A 15,488-nucleotide genomic window follows, 5' to 3' on the forward strand; every position below is an offset into this window, starting at 1 on the left:
AGGAGACACACAGTGACTGAGGACATGGTATATATGTGATTTTCCTGGGAATACAGAGGACAGGAAATCTCTCTGGGGTATCTCTGTTACTGGGCCCATCTGTAGGAGACACGCAGTGACTGAGGACATGGTATATATGTGATTATCCTGGGAATACAGAGGACGGGGACATCTCTCTGGGGTATTCCTGTTACTGAGCCCATCTGTAGGAGACACACAGTGACTGAGGACATCGTATATATGTGATTATCCTGGGAATACAGAGGACGGGGACATCTCTCTGGGGTATCTCTGTTACTGGCCCCATCTGTAGGAGACACACAGTGACTGAGGACATGGTATATATGTGATTATCCTGGGAATACAGAGGACGGGGACATCTCTCTGGGGTATCTCTGTTACTGGGCCCATCTGTAGGAGACACACAGTGACTGAGGACATGGTATATATGTGATTTTCCTGGGAATACAGAGGACAGGAAATCTCTCTGGGGTATCTCTGTTACTGGGCCCATCTGTAGGAGACACGCAGTGACTGAGGACATGGTATATATGTGATTATCCTGGGAATACAGAGGACGGGGACATCTCTCTGGGGTATCTCTGTTACTGGGCCCATCTGTAGGAGATACACAGTGACTGAGGACATTGTATTTATGTGATTATCCTGGGAATACAGAGGACGGGGACATCTCTCTGGGATATCTCTGTTACTGGCCCCATCTGTAGGAGACACGCAGTGACTGAGGACATTGTATATATGTGATTATCCTGGGAATACAGAGGACGGGGACATCTCTCTGGGGTATTCCTGTTACTGGGCCCATCTGTAGGAGACACGCAGTGACTGAGGACATGGTATATATGTGATTATACTGGGAATACAGAGGATGGTGACATCTCTCTGGGGTATTCCTGTTACTGGGCCCATCTGTAGGAGACACGCAGTGACTGAGGACATTGTATATATGTGATTATCCTGGGAATACAGAGGACGGGGACATCTCTCTGGGGTATCTCTGTTACTGGGCCCATCTGTAGGAGACACGCAGTGACTGAGGACATGGTATATATGTGATTATCCTGGGAATACAGAGGACGAGGACATCTCTCTGGGGTATCTCTGTTACTGGCCCATCTGTAGGAGACACACAGTGACTGAGGACATGGTATATATGTGATTATCCTGGGAATACAGAGGACGGGGACATCTCTCTGGGGTATCTCTGTTACTGGGCCCATCTGTAGGAGACACACAGTGACTGAGGACATGGTATATATGTGATTATCCTGGGAATATAGAGGACGGGGACATCTATCTGGGGTATCTCTGTTACTGGGCCCATCTGTAGGAGACACGCAGTGACTGAGGACATGGTATATATGTGATTATCCTGGGAATACAGAGGACGGGGACATCTCTCTGGGGTATCTCTGTTACTGGGCCCATCTGTAGGAGACACGCAGTGACTGAGGACATGGTATATATGTGATTATCCTGGGAATACAGAGGACGGGGACATCTCTCTGGGGTAGCTGTTACTGGGCCCATCTGTAGGAGACACGCAGTGACTGAGGACATGGTATATATGTGATTATCCTGGGAATACAGAGGACGGGGACATCTCTCTGGGGTATCTCTGTTACTGGGCCCATCTGTAGGAGATACGCAGTGACTGAGGACATGGTATATATGTGATTATTACTCACCTGTGCTGGTGTCTGTAGGGATTTCCTCCTCTTTACACTGATGATCCATCTCTTCTTCTCACTCTATATCCTCTACCGTAATATCACACAGATCTTCCCCCTAATTATATATATATATATATAATCACACACATCTTACAGTCACTATTTATAAATGTAATCTCTCTCACCTTCTGCTTCTATTAGTTGGGGATTTATCTGTAAGTCCTCCTTATTAGATGAAAATCTAATAATACTACAGGAATTCAGCAAACATAAAACTCATCCCTCTTCTCCTATAACTTTAAAAACCCTTTAATCGTGCAGGATGGAATGCAGACCCTGTAACAAACTAACCATCTAGGTTTTCTCTCCCTTAAACAACCTCACCCCTCTGGCTACAGCAGAAACATGGCACACACTAATCAGACATTGCCTCACCTGAAGCCGTCTCACACAGTGCTCTCCACCTCACTCACACCTCCAGGTTTGGAAGCAGACAAGGAGGTGGGGTTGGAATAGTTCTTCACAATGGGCGATTGCAAGATCCCGATATTCTCCTTGTGTCTGCAAACTACTCTCTGTAACCTCCGCTCTTGGACGGTCCCTATGGACTGACTCTTATAGACATTGGGGTGGTCACTGCCTGTTTCTGTAGACTAGGACTTATTTCTGATCTCTAGAACAGACTTTTCTCACTCCCAGATCAGCACCTTATCCCCTGCAATGTCTCCTCCATTACTAGAACCTCTCTGCTGAAGAACCCTCATATCAGCAGAATTCTGTGTGATTACACAACTACGTTCCCACCTCTGTGCCAAAGCTTCCCGGGTGATTGTACACATCCTGCTCTAGTGATATATCAGTGCCGCAGCTTCACCAAACCCCAGCAACAGCCTCTCATCATGTGGTTCCCATTATTCTTCCCACTCCTCACTGATGTGAGTATAAGCCATGGCTGGCCACTAAAGCAGCACAACGCCTCCTTAGATGTATGTAGACAATCATTGGCGGCCATCTTGTACTCCTGACCTCATTACATACACTGTCATCTACCACTGCTACCGATACGCCCCCGACACCACAAAGTAACACACTGCCATCTCTCACCTCAGTCATCTCTCAGCCCTCCCACATCCCCCTACTATCAGTGCTTATTTCCTACAGTGCTACCTGTCCTCTCCATCCTGTGCCCTCACATATCAGTCCATCCCTGTCTCCTGTGCACATCCCAGCCTCACGTATGGTCTCTCTATGCTGCTATAATCCCATCACTATGGGAGCGCGCAGTGATTACTCCTATACTGAGAACACACAAATCTGATCCCAGCTCTCCCAAGTTACTGCCCCATCTCTCACCTGATTTGCCTCCTAGTTGCCTACATTTCCCTAACACTTACTCACACGTGGTACCGGATCCTCATCAGCCTGGCTTTCCTGCCCAACACTCCGCAGAGACTGCACTTCCTCAGGTGAGGATGACTGGGATGGTAAGGCCATTGCTCCCTTATACTCCCCAGGACCTCTCTGCTGCAGCGGATGCTGGTGACCTCTCTGTTCTCATACATACACTACATCGCCGAGGTCCTCAGGACACAGCCTGACCCTGGGCCCCATCCTACTGATCTAGCATAAAGTGCTTCTCTGCATCCTCCCTGCTGCTGCCTTCTTCAGTTGGGGTCTCACAGGGCCCAATCCCAGGACCTCTGCTCTTCTCCATCTATAGTGTGTGCCATGGAAAACTGATCAGCTCCTGTGGATATCAGCATTATCCCTATGTGGATAATACACACGTTCTCTCCGGACCTGTCACCATCAGTGTTAGCTGCATTACTGAGGTTCTGCCATCTCATCCTGGCTGCACTATCACCAACACAATCCATAGAGCATCAGACATGTTCCCACCAGCCATTAGCCCACCAGCCTGGTCTCCCCCTATACATGCAGTCACCACTACCACCTATTATGCTTGCACTGTCTAGATGGAATTCCCAGCACAAGGTTCTACTGCTGCTCCGCTCTGTCAGTCCTATACAGACCCCCTGTATGTTACTGAGCCCACTTCTACCAACACATTAGGCCATCAACAAAACTGAGAAGAGAATGTGGACCTACAGCATCATCCCTAGTGGCCCAGCGGTCGCTTATTTGGTCTCTGAGGTATCACCAGCGGTGGGTTCTGGCACTTATGTCACAGTCAGTTCTAGCGGAGTGACCTGACACACCAATGTTCTGGTAAATACAGGTCCCCCACTGCTACCCCTAATCCCTCCCCTAGTGCCCGCCTTGTCTGCACATCTCTGAGCAACACTCACCAAATGTCTGCGGCTCATTCCTCTCCCTATGCATATGGAGGAAAAAGTATGCTGCACGCTGACGAGTATGTGAGTTTTAGCGCACTCTTAGACGTGATTATCACGGGTGCCGCGACTCATCAGTGACAGGACTCCGCTTGAGCCTAATCTTGATGAAATGATTGAAAAATTTGCAGCGATCCATACTCTTAAAAAAGAGGAAGTCTTAAAGATACCCAGAGACCAGTTGTTAAAAAAGAAAGATAAAAACATAGAGTCCAAAAAAATACTGTTTGTAACGACATATACACCGGCCACTCCAGTGTTATCTAGAGCATCCAAAGCACTATGGCCCATTGTCTCTGGAGACAAGAACTTACCTGCGTTTAAAAAAAAAACCCATAATGCCCAGTTTTAAACATGGAAGAAATTTAAAGGATATTTTGATAATCACGTCTAAGAGCACGCTGAAACTTACAGCACTTTTTGAAAAGATTACCAAGCCCTGGTGAGTGCCATTTCTGTTTGTGGATGTATTGATGTGGCTCCTACGTGGGACTACTGGAAGGCGACCCCAGGCAATTGCATGAATGAAAGTGAGTGCCAACCTATTCCACACAGTGGTCCAAAACAGGCAGAGGCAATCTGAGGACTTGTGAGAAAGTACTTTAGTAAATAAATACAGCGACCAACGTTTCGGGGTTCACAGACCCCTTTGTCAAGGTGTAGACCTTGACAAAGGGGTCTGTGAACCCTCCAAGCCTCTATATAAGGATGGCTGTATAGATGTATGATGGAAAGGTTGCAGCTAGTTGCCCTTCACCGTAAGGACCTGGGGACGAGAGGGGACGGGGAGTAGAGGAGCAAGGTTGGGACAGGGTATCCAAAAGGTCCGTAATGGGCTTGCTTCACTCCTTCACTAACCACACAACCACTGGTTGCCTTCAGTAACCAGGTGATGAGCTAAGTGGAGCAAGCCACCATGCCCGAAGCGCGGCGAGCGAAACCTGCTCGTGAGTGTCCGTTTGGGTCCCTTGTTCCAACCTTGCTCCTCCTCTCCCCATCCAACCTTGCTCCTCCTCTCCCCGCCCCCTCTCCTCCCCAGGTCCTTGCGGCGAAGAGCAACTAGTCACTACCATGATGGACCTGTGTATTCTATAGTATATGTGCACACACCATGCGACAGACATGATGTCAGTGGAGATATAATATCACATTATGAAGACTGAAACACAAACAGTAGAGAAATAAGGGGAACACAGACATAATAACTGCTATATAAGAGGAATAATACTGTGCCATAGGGGCCACACACTGCTGGCAACAAGACTATGGCAGAGGGTGTGAGAGGGCCCCAGTCACTGTATCGGGATATACAGCTATTATGTGCCCCCTCAGCCCACGTGTAAGGCCGGGAGGCGCCATCTCCAGTAGCAGCTCCCGGGCGTCACATAGACACTGACTGTATCTATGTCACCCGCTCCTCCCCACCTCTCACCCCTGTCTGTGAGCTGAGGAGAGGACACTCACCCTCCAGTCGCTGCATGTTATCTATCGTACTTCCGGGCAAGGGGCTCCTCCTCCATACTGCCGGATTGGGCTTTGCCACGAACTTCCGAGCTCTGCGTTCCACAGAACTTCCGGGCTTTGCGTTCCACAGTACTTCCGGGTTTTGCGTTCCACATTACTTCCTGATAATGCGCTGTACTCTACTTCCGAATTGTGCGCTCCACCGTAATTCCGGGTTGAGCGGTCCACTGTCCCTCCGGATTGTGCGTCCCACCGTACTCCGCCCCCGCTCTGAGAGTTCCGGGGCCCAGGAATGTTGTGTATTGTCCGTACCATAACAACAAATGACGGGCTGTGGACGAGGCAGCAGTGTTGTGTCTGGCAGCGTCAGGTAATCACATCTAGTATTATTATATGATATACTGCTATTGTTATATAGGTGGTGCAGACTGTGGTGCTGTGTGGTTATAATGCAGGTGGAGCTGCCTCTGGTGTCCTGAGAGTGTTATATAATATATGAGGATCAAACTGTTGTGCCTTGTGACTAATACCAGACCCACATACAGGACCCTTCCCACAGGGACACAGTTCCCACCATAGTAATGTCTGGTAATGTGTATGGTGATGTATTGTGTAATAATGTATATGGTAATGTTTGTGTTAAGGTAGGGTAATGTCTGATAATCTATAGTACTACATATGGTGATGTATAGTAATGTAGGGTAACAAAGGGTTATCACTGCACTAGTGAGTTGTAAATAAGAGTCTCTTTTTGAATAAAGTCTTTTTATTAGATAATAACGGCAATATAGAACATTGTAATCCATAAAATGTGTCACATATACAGAGTAATAGCACTCTGCATTGTTATACATTCATGTGTAAAGAAATATCCTGTGTGTGTACTCGAATGCGAATAAAGAATCACTTTTGAAAGCATACATTGTCTGTATTCTGTTCACCATATACTCTAATGGTGTGTACACACGGGCCGATATGGCTTCCGATGTTGACGATATAGTCAACATCGGAAGCCATATCGCATGCTTTTTTAGGGCTTGCGAGCCCGATTCGCGCTCCCGTGTGAGCGCAAATCGGCAGCCAGATAGAGAGGGCAGCCAAGACTATATAGTGCAGATCTGCACTATATAGTCTAAATTGTGCCCCTCCCTGCATGCCGTGCCATGCGAGTCCTGATGCTGTCTGACCACATCGGGACTCGCATAGCACGGCAATCGCCCCCGTGTGTGCACACCATTACAGTAATCTAATTTTATAGTAAGGAAACAAACAACAAAACATAAAGAGAAGAATAACGAGAAAGGGGATAGAATAGAGGGGTGCCGGACGGGTTCCCGACAGTCGGGATCCCGACAATCATTTACCCGATGTCGGGATCCCGACTGTCAAAACGCCAACAGCGGCGTGCCCGACGGCCACCTGCTATTTTCCCTTGTGGGGGTCCACGAACCCCATAGAGGGAGAATAGAATAGGTGCCCGCAGCGTGGCGAGCGCAACGAGCCCGCAAGGGGCTTTTTTGCACTCGCCATACTGTCTGACTCTGGCCAGTCGGGATAATGACTGACGGGGTCCCATACCACACCCAGAATAGAGTATCATGCAATGAACAGCGCTGCAGCAAATCAACCGCCGGAGGGCATTGTATGATAATTAAGGTGTGGTATGATCGATTTCTTACGAGCATTATATCATTTTTACACACATGCTGCAGCTAGAAAACCTGTATACCAGATGGCTAAACCCAATGTAGTCAGTAATGGCAAAGCTATTGGCCAACAGGTGACAAGGAGTGTGGAGAGTCCAACCACCTAGTCCACATCTTCTCAAACTTAGGTAGCGAGCCACGGGACATTTAAACGTACTTTTCATGTTGTACTGTTGTGTTCACCAAGGCCTTCCACTCAGCTAGTGGGGGGCCCGTGTTGGCCATCCAGGATCGGGCAATTATGGTTTTAGCATAGATTAGTTATGACGTATAGACATTCTAGGTTATTCAGAGGAACAGTTTCCTTTCCCCCCCAGCACACAGAATTTGGGTGTTAAGGTCTGTTCAGGAATCCCAGTGGATACTATGAATGATTTCACTTGTATCTAAAAGGAGGAGACCAAGGGACACTCCCATAGGAGATGCCACAAACACCCCAGTGGGTAGTGACACCTAGGGCACTCTGCTGTTGCTCGGCCTCTGAATTGAACCAACCTAGCTGGGGTCAAGTATGTCCTATGTAAAATAAATAACTGTATCTGTTGAAATGTCGCACAGACCGTAGCTTGCCGTGCGAGTGCCAGCTCCTCATCACCGAGGTGACCAACATCTCCCTCCCATTTGGCCCTTAGGGTGAACAGGGGATCCTTATGATAGAGATATAGCCTTAAGGCCCCCTTACATTATGCGATTTGGGCACGATTTTGCCCGATTCGGATGAATCGGGCCGTGAAATCGTCCCAAATCGCATATGGTGACATCCCCTCCGACCCGATGCGCGGCCCCGTGCGCATCGGATCGGAGATGGGAGGTCGGACGGGCTGCACATAAGATTTGCTAAATCTTATGTGCTGCCCGGAGCCGTGCTCCCCCACAACAGGGGACCTACCAGAGTCAGGCGCAGGGAGCCGGGCAGCATCAGCGGGAGCAGGGGGGGCGGCGCAGAGTACCAGGGAGCCGGGCAGGAGAAGACGCTGCAGCAGCAGCACTTCAAAAAAAAAAGGGCCATACAAACGCATAGGAAGCCATTCATTGGCTGAGACCTCTCTCAGCCAATCAGCGATTGGCTGAGACCTCTCTCAGCCAATCGCTGATTGGCTGAGAGAGGTCTCAGCCAATCAATGGCTTCCTATTCGTTTGTATGGGGTTTTTCTTTTTTTTTGGAAGTGCTGCTGCTGCATCGTGTTCTCCTGCCCGGCCCCCTGGTACTCTGCGCCGCCGCCCCCCCTGCTCCCTGCCCAGCGGCTTCCTGCCTGGCTCCCTGCATCCCGACCCCCCCCTGCCCACTCTCTGTTTGTGGGCATATTCCTGCTGCTGTCCCCCGCTCCCATTGTCCCTGCAGCTCCCCGGGAGTGGCATGTGATAAATCGCATGCGATTTATCACATGCAAAACTTGGCACATGAAGTGCCATCGCATGTGATCCCTCCCGGGGAGTTGCTGGGACAATCGGGTCCGACTTGTCGTTATGACAAGTCGGACAAATGTAAGGGGGCCTTTACACTTGTGAGATTTGAGTCAATTTATCTGACAAAATCTGATGTGCCTGATGTGTAGGACACAATCCACAATCCTGTGCCATTGGGTATAACCAAGAGATTGGAAGAGATTGATCCTCCTGCACATACTGTAGGATAAATCTCGAGTCAATCAGGTTCAATTTGTTAATCAATAAGTTGAATAAGTTTAAGGGGGCCTTTAGTTTGACCCAGATTGTTTAGAAACAATTTCAGTGGAGAGGACAACAGTACAGGGGGGCTATTATTAAACTGAGTGCTGACTGCATGCCGGAGCTGCAGGTAGCGAAAAAAATATATTTTGGACAGTCCATACTCCTCCTTCAACTGCTGAATTGACTTGAGCACAGTGGCCTCGTATAGTTGACCAATTGTCACCACACCCCGAGATGACCAGAGCCTCCTGCCCGAAAGACCGGCAAGTTCGGATAGTTTGATGGAATGCCAGAGGGGAGTCTCCGGGTCCATCAGGTGTTGGGCCTCCCGCCATACCTTAATGGCCTGAACAGCCAGTGTACAGTGTACATTTATACACTCATAAACCAGATAAAAGCAGATGCTCATACCAATGAATACAACGCTGTGTGCTGGTTACTACAAGATATAGATATAAATACCCGGGGCACACCGCTCCAATGTAGTTTCGCTAAAAAACCAGGATGAAGGGAACCACATACGCTGGATTGCGCTGCCGGGACTCCTAAACCACAGGCCGGAGACACACGCCGGGCAGGACATGGGGTAACACAAGGCACGGGTATCACAGGCCATGCCCTAACGCGTTTCCTCAGAGACTTCGTCAGAGGGCGTGGCTCTGTGACTACCCGAGGCGGCTATAACAGGGATATCCTCCAATGAGGATCTCCTGTTGGCGGATGACATCACCAGAACAATCTGTGTACAGAAATTGTATAATTGTACAAGTAACACGGATAAAAAGAGTTACTCATTATTATCCAAAAACGTAGGCAATGGAATTATTACATATTACTGTGTAAGCACTTAATTTCGCGAGCAGTAATTTTCGCGATAATGAAGAAATCAGCTATTTCGCGAGCTGAAAATTGCGCGATTAACTACTGTACCTGCTGTAAATAGAACCCCCTGTATTAAATGAGAAGGGGGGGAAATATTTCGCGCGGCTTTAATTTTCGCGATTATGGAAGGCTCGCAAAAATTGCGAAAATTAAAGCCGCGTGAAAATAAGTGTCCCGGAGCATTTTTTCAATCCCGGAATTGGGGATTGAAAAATGCCCATTCCCGGGATCCTGGAATTGGCTTCCCTAATTAAAAGACCCGCCCCGGTCGTCCCGCATATTTACATACATGTGCAGTGCGGCCGGGCAGGTGGTCGGTGAACTGGGAGGGTGGGCGATCGATTGCTGATGCCGGGAGTCGGGCGGGAGGCGGTCACTTCACTTCGCAAGCCGGTAGCAGGAGCTGGGCAGGCAGGTGTGCGGGCGGCCAGGCAGGCAGGCGGGTGATTACATAATCGCGCTGCGCACCCAGGACGGGGCTGTGCAGCTGCTTGGCCTGCGCAGGGTGACCTCTGGCCTCGTCAAGCTACGCAGAGCCACAATGCCAACGTATGTAGGAGACACGCAGTGACTGAGGACATGGTATATATGTGATTATCCTGGGAATACAGAGGACGGGGACATCTCTCTGGGGTATCTCTGTTACTGGGCCCATCTGTAGGAGACACACAGTGACTGAGGACATGGTATATATGTGATTTTCCTGGGAATACAGAGGACAGGAAATCTCTCTGGGGTATCTCTGTTACTGGGCCCATCTGTAGGAGACACGCAGTGACTGAGGACATGGTATATATGTGATTATCCTGGGAATACAGAGGACGGGGACATCTCTCTGGGGTATTCCTGTTACTGAGCCCATCTGTAGGAGACACACAGTGACTGAGGACATCGTATATATGTGATTATCCTGGGAATACAGAGGACGGGGACATCTCTCTGGGGTATCTCTGTTACTGGCCCCATCTGTAGGAGACACACAGTGACTGAGGACATGGTATATATGTGATTATCCTGGGAATACAGAGGACGGGGACATCTCTCTGGGGTATCTCTGTTACTGGGCCCATCTGTAGGAGACACACAGTGACTGAGGACATGGTATATATGTGATTTTCCTGGGAATACAGAGGACAGGAAATCTCTCTGGGGTATCTCTGTTACTGGGCCCATCTGTAGGAGACACGCAGTGACTGAGGACATGGTATATATGTGATTATCCTGGGAATACAGAGGACGGGGACATCTCTCTGGGGTATCTCTGTTACTGGGCCCATCTGTAGGAGATACACAGTGACTGAGGACATTGTATTTATGTGATTATCCTGGGAATACAGAGGACGGGGACATCTCTCTGGGATATCTCTGTTACTGGCCCCATCTGTAGGAGACACGCAGTGACTGAGGACATTGTATATATGTGATTATCCTGGGAATACAGAGGACGGGGACATCTCTCTGGGGTATTCCTGTTACTGGGCCCATCTGTAGGAGACACGCAGTGACTGAGGACATGGTATATATGTGATTATACTGGGAATACAGAGGATGGTGACATCTCTCTGGGGTATTCCTGTTACTGGGCCCATCTGTAGGAGACACGCAGTGACTGAGGACATTGTATATATGTGATTATCCTGGGAATACAGAGGACGGGGACATCTCTCTGGGGTATCTCTGTTACTGGGCCCATCTGTAGGAGACACGCAGTGACTGAGGACATGGTATATATGTGATTATCCTGGGAATACAGAGGACGAGGACATCTCTCTGGGGTATCTCTGTTACTGGCCCATCTGTAGGAGACACACAGTGACTGAGGACATGGTATATATGTGATTATCCTGGGAATACAGAGGACGGGGACATCTCTCTGGGGTATCTCTGTTACTGGGCCCATCTGTAGGAGACACACAGTGACTGAGGACATGGTATATATGTGATTATCCTGGGAATATAGAGGACGGGGACATCTATCTGGGGTATCTCTGTTACTGGGCCCATCTGTAGGAGACACGCAGTGACTGAGGACATGGTATATATGTGATTATCCTGGGAATACAGAGGACGGGGACATCTCTCTGGGGTATCTCTGTTACTGGGCCCATCTGTAGGAGACACGCAGTGACTGAGGACATGGTATATATGTGATTATCCTGGGAATACAGAGGACGGGGACATCTCTCTGGGGTAGCTGTTACTGGGCCCATCTGTAGGAGACACGCAGTGACTGAGGACATGGTATATATGTGATTATCCTGGGAATACAGAGGACGGGGACATCTCTCTGGGGTATCTCTGTTACTGGGCCCATCTGTAGGAGATACGCAGTGACTGAGGACATGGTATATATGTGATTATTACTCACCTGTGCTGGTGTCTGTAGGGATTTCCTCCTCTTTACACTGATGATCCATCTCTTCTTCTCACTCTATATCCTCTACCGTAATATCACACAGATCTTCCCCCTAATTATATATATATATATATAATCACACACATCTTACAGTCACTATTTATAAATGTAATCTCTCTCACCTTCTGCTTCTATTAGTTGGGGATTTATCTGTAAGTCCTCCTTATTAGATGAAAATCTAATAATACTACAGGAATTCAGCAAACATAAAACTCATCCCTCTTCTCCTATAACTTTAAAAACCCTTTAATCGTGCAGGATGGAATGCAGACCCTGTAACAAACTAACCATCTAGGTTTTCTCTCCCTTAAACAACCTCACCCCTCTGGCTACAGCAGAAACATGGCACACACTAATCAGACATTGCCTCACCTGAAGCCGTCTCACACAGTGCTCTCCACCTCACTCACACCTCCAGGTTTGGAAGCAGACAAGGAGGTGGGGTTGGAATAGTTCTTCACAATGGGCGATTGCAAGATCCCGATATTCTCCTTGTGTCTGCAAACTACTCTCTGTAACCTCCGCTCTTGGACGGTCCCTATGGACTGACTCTTATAGACATTGGGGTGGTCACTGCCTGTTTCTGTAGACTAGGACTTATTTCTGATCTCTAGAACAGACTTTTCTCACTCCCAGATCAGCACCTTATCCCCTGCAATGTCTCCTCCATTACTAGAACCTCTCTGCTGAAGAACCCTCATATCAGCAGAATTCTGTGTGATTACACAACTACGTTCCCACCTCTGTGCCAAAGCTTCCCGGGTGATTGTACACATCCTGCTCTAGTGATATATCAGTGCCGCAGCTTCACCAAACCCCAGCAACAGCCTCTCATCATGTGGTTCCCATTATTCTTCCCACTCCTCACTGATGTGAGTATAAGCCATGGCTGGCCACTAAAGCAGCACAACGCCTCCTTAGATGTATGTAGACAATCATTGGCGGCCATCTTGTACTCCTGACCTCATTACATACACTGTCATCTACCACTGCTACCGATACGCCCCCGACACCACAAAGTAACACACTGCCATCTCTCACCTCAGTCATCTCTCAGCCCTCCCACATCCCCCTACTATCAGTGCTTATTTCCTACAGTGCTACCTGTCCTCTCCATCCTGTGCCCTCACATATCAGTCCATCCCTGTCTCCTGTGCACATCCCAGCCTCACGTATGGTCTCTCTATGCTGCTATAATCCCATCACTATGGGAGCGCGCAGTGATTACTCCTATACTGAGAACACACAAATCTGATCCCAGCTCTCCCAAGTTACTGCCCCATCTCTCACCTGATTTGCCTCCTAGTTGCCTACATTTCCCTAACACTTACTCACACGTGGTACCGGATCCTCATCAGCCTGGCTTTCCTGCCCAACACTCCGCAGAGACTGCACTTCCTCAGGTGAGGATGACTGGGATGGTAAGGCCATTGCTCCCTTATACTCCCCAGGACCTCTCTGCTGCAGCGGATGCTGGTGACCTCTCTGTTCTCATACATACACTACATCGCCGAGGTCCTCAGGACACAGCCTGACCCTGGGCCCCATCCTACTGATCTAGCATAAAGTGCTTCTCTGCATCCTCCCTGCTGCTGCCTTCTTCAGTTGGGGTCTCACAGGGCCCAATCCCAGGACCTCTGCTCTTCTCCATCTATAGTGTGTGCCATGGAAAACTGATCAGCTCCTGTGGATATCAGCATTATCCCTATGTGGATAATACACACGTTCTCTCCGGACCTGTCACCATCAGTGTTAGCTGCATTACTGAGGTTCTGCCATCTCATCCTGGCTGCACTATCACCAACACAATCCATAGAGCATCAGACATGTTCCCACCAGCCATTAGCCCACCAGCCTGGTCTCCCCCTATACATGCAGTCACCACTACCACCTATTATGCTTGCACTGTCTAGATGGAATTCCCAGCACAAGGTTCTACTGCTGCTTCGCTCTGTCAGTCCTATACAGACCCCCTGTATGTTACTGAGCCCACTTCTACCAACACATTAGGCCATCAACAAAACTGAGAAGAGAATGTGGACCTACAGCATCATCCCTAGTGGCCCAGCGGTCGCTTATTTGGTCTCTGAGGTATCACCAGCGGTGGGTTCTGGCACTTATGTCACAGTCAGTTCTAGCGGAGTGACCTGACACACCAATGTTCTGGTAAATACAGGTCCCCCACTGCTACCCCTAATCCCTCCCCTAGTGCCCGCCTTGTCTGCACATCTCTGAGCAACACTCACCAAATGTCTGCGGCTCATTCCTCTCCCTATGCATATGGAGGAAAAAGTATGCTGCACGCTGACGAGTATGTGAGTTTTAGCGCACTCTTAGACGTGATTATCACGGGTGCCGCGACTCATCAGTGACAGGACTCCGCTTGAGCCTAATCTTGATGAAATGATTGAAAAATTTGCAGCGATCCATACTCTTAAAAAAGAGGAAGTCTTAAAGATACCCAGAGACCAGTTGTTAAAAAAGAAAGATAAAAACATAGAGTCCAAAAAAATACTGTTTGTAACGACATATACACCGGCCACTCCAGTGTTATCTAGAGCATCCAAAGCACTATGGCCCATTGTCTCTGGAGACAAGAACTTACCTGCGTTTAAAAAAAAAACCCATAATGCCCAGTTTTAAACATGGAAGAAATTTAAAGGATATTTTGATAATCACGTCTAAGAGCACGCTGAAACTTACAGCACTTTTTGAAAAGATTACCAAGCCCTGGTGAGTGCCATTTCTGTTTGTGGATGTATTGATGTGGCTCCTACGTGGGACTACTGGAAGGCGACCCCAGGCAATTGCATGAATGAAAGTGAGTGCCAACCTATTCCACACAGTGGTCCAAAACAGGCAGAGGCAATCTGAGGACTTGTGAGAAAGTACTTTAGTAAATAAATACAGCGACCAACGTTTCGGGGTTCACAGACCCCTTTGTCAAGGTGTAGACCTTGACAAAGGGGTCTGTGAACCCTCCAAGCCTCTATATAAGGATGGCTGTATAGATGTATGATGGAAAGGTTGCAGCTAGTTGCCCTTCACCGTAAGGACCTGGGGACGAGAGGGGACGGGGAGTAGAGGAGCAAGGTTGGGACAGGGTATCCAAAAGGTCCGTAATGGGCTTGCTTCACTCCTTCACTAACCACACAACCACTGGTTGCCTTCAGTAACCAGGTGATGAGCTAAGTGGAGCAAGCCACCATGCCCGAAGCGCGGCGAGCGAAACCTGCTCGTGAGTGTCCGTTTGGGTCCCTTGTTCCAACCTTGCTCCTCCTCTCCCCATCCAACCTTGCTC

General features: G+C 48.7%; 1 protein-coding gene and 1 pseudogene across 4 annotated transcripts in view; both read right to left on the reverse strand.

The window, feature by feature from the left end:
- Positions 1-15,488, reverse strand: part of LOC146010005 (uncharacterized) — a 730,148-nt gene that overhangs the window by 556,855 nt on the left and 157,805 nt on the right. The window lies entirely within an intron of this gene.
- LOC146010074 (uncharacterized) overlaps positions 1-15,488 on the reverse strand; it is a 45,896-nt pseudogene that overhangs the window by 29,665 nt on the left and 743 nt on the right. Inside the window, exons 2-3 of the transcript XR_014444720.1 lie at positions 12,140-12,239; positions 1,710-1,809 (exon numbers count right to left, since the gene is read on the reverse strand). The product of XR_014444720.1 is annotated as an uncharacterized LOC146010074 (transcript). The remainder of the gene's footprint in view (positions 1-1,709; positions 1,810-12,139; positions 12,240-15,488) is intronic.

This window comes from Crinia signifera, chromosome 6 (assembly GCF_055691185.1).
Source record: "Crinia signifera chromosome 6, ASM5569118v1, whole genome shotgun sequence".
Taxonomy (NCBI): domain Eukaryota; kingdom Metazoa; phylum Chordata; class Amphibia; order Anura; family Myobatrachidae; genus Crinia; species Crinia signifera.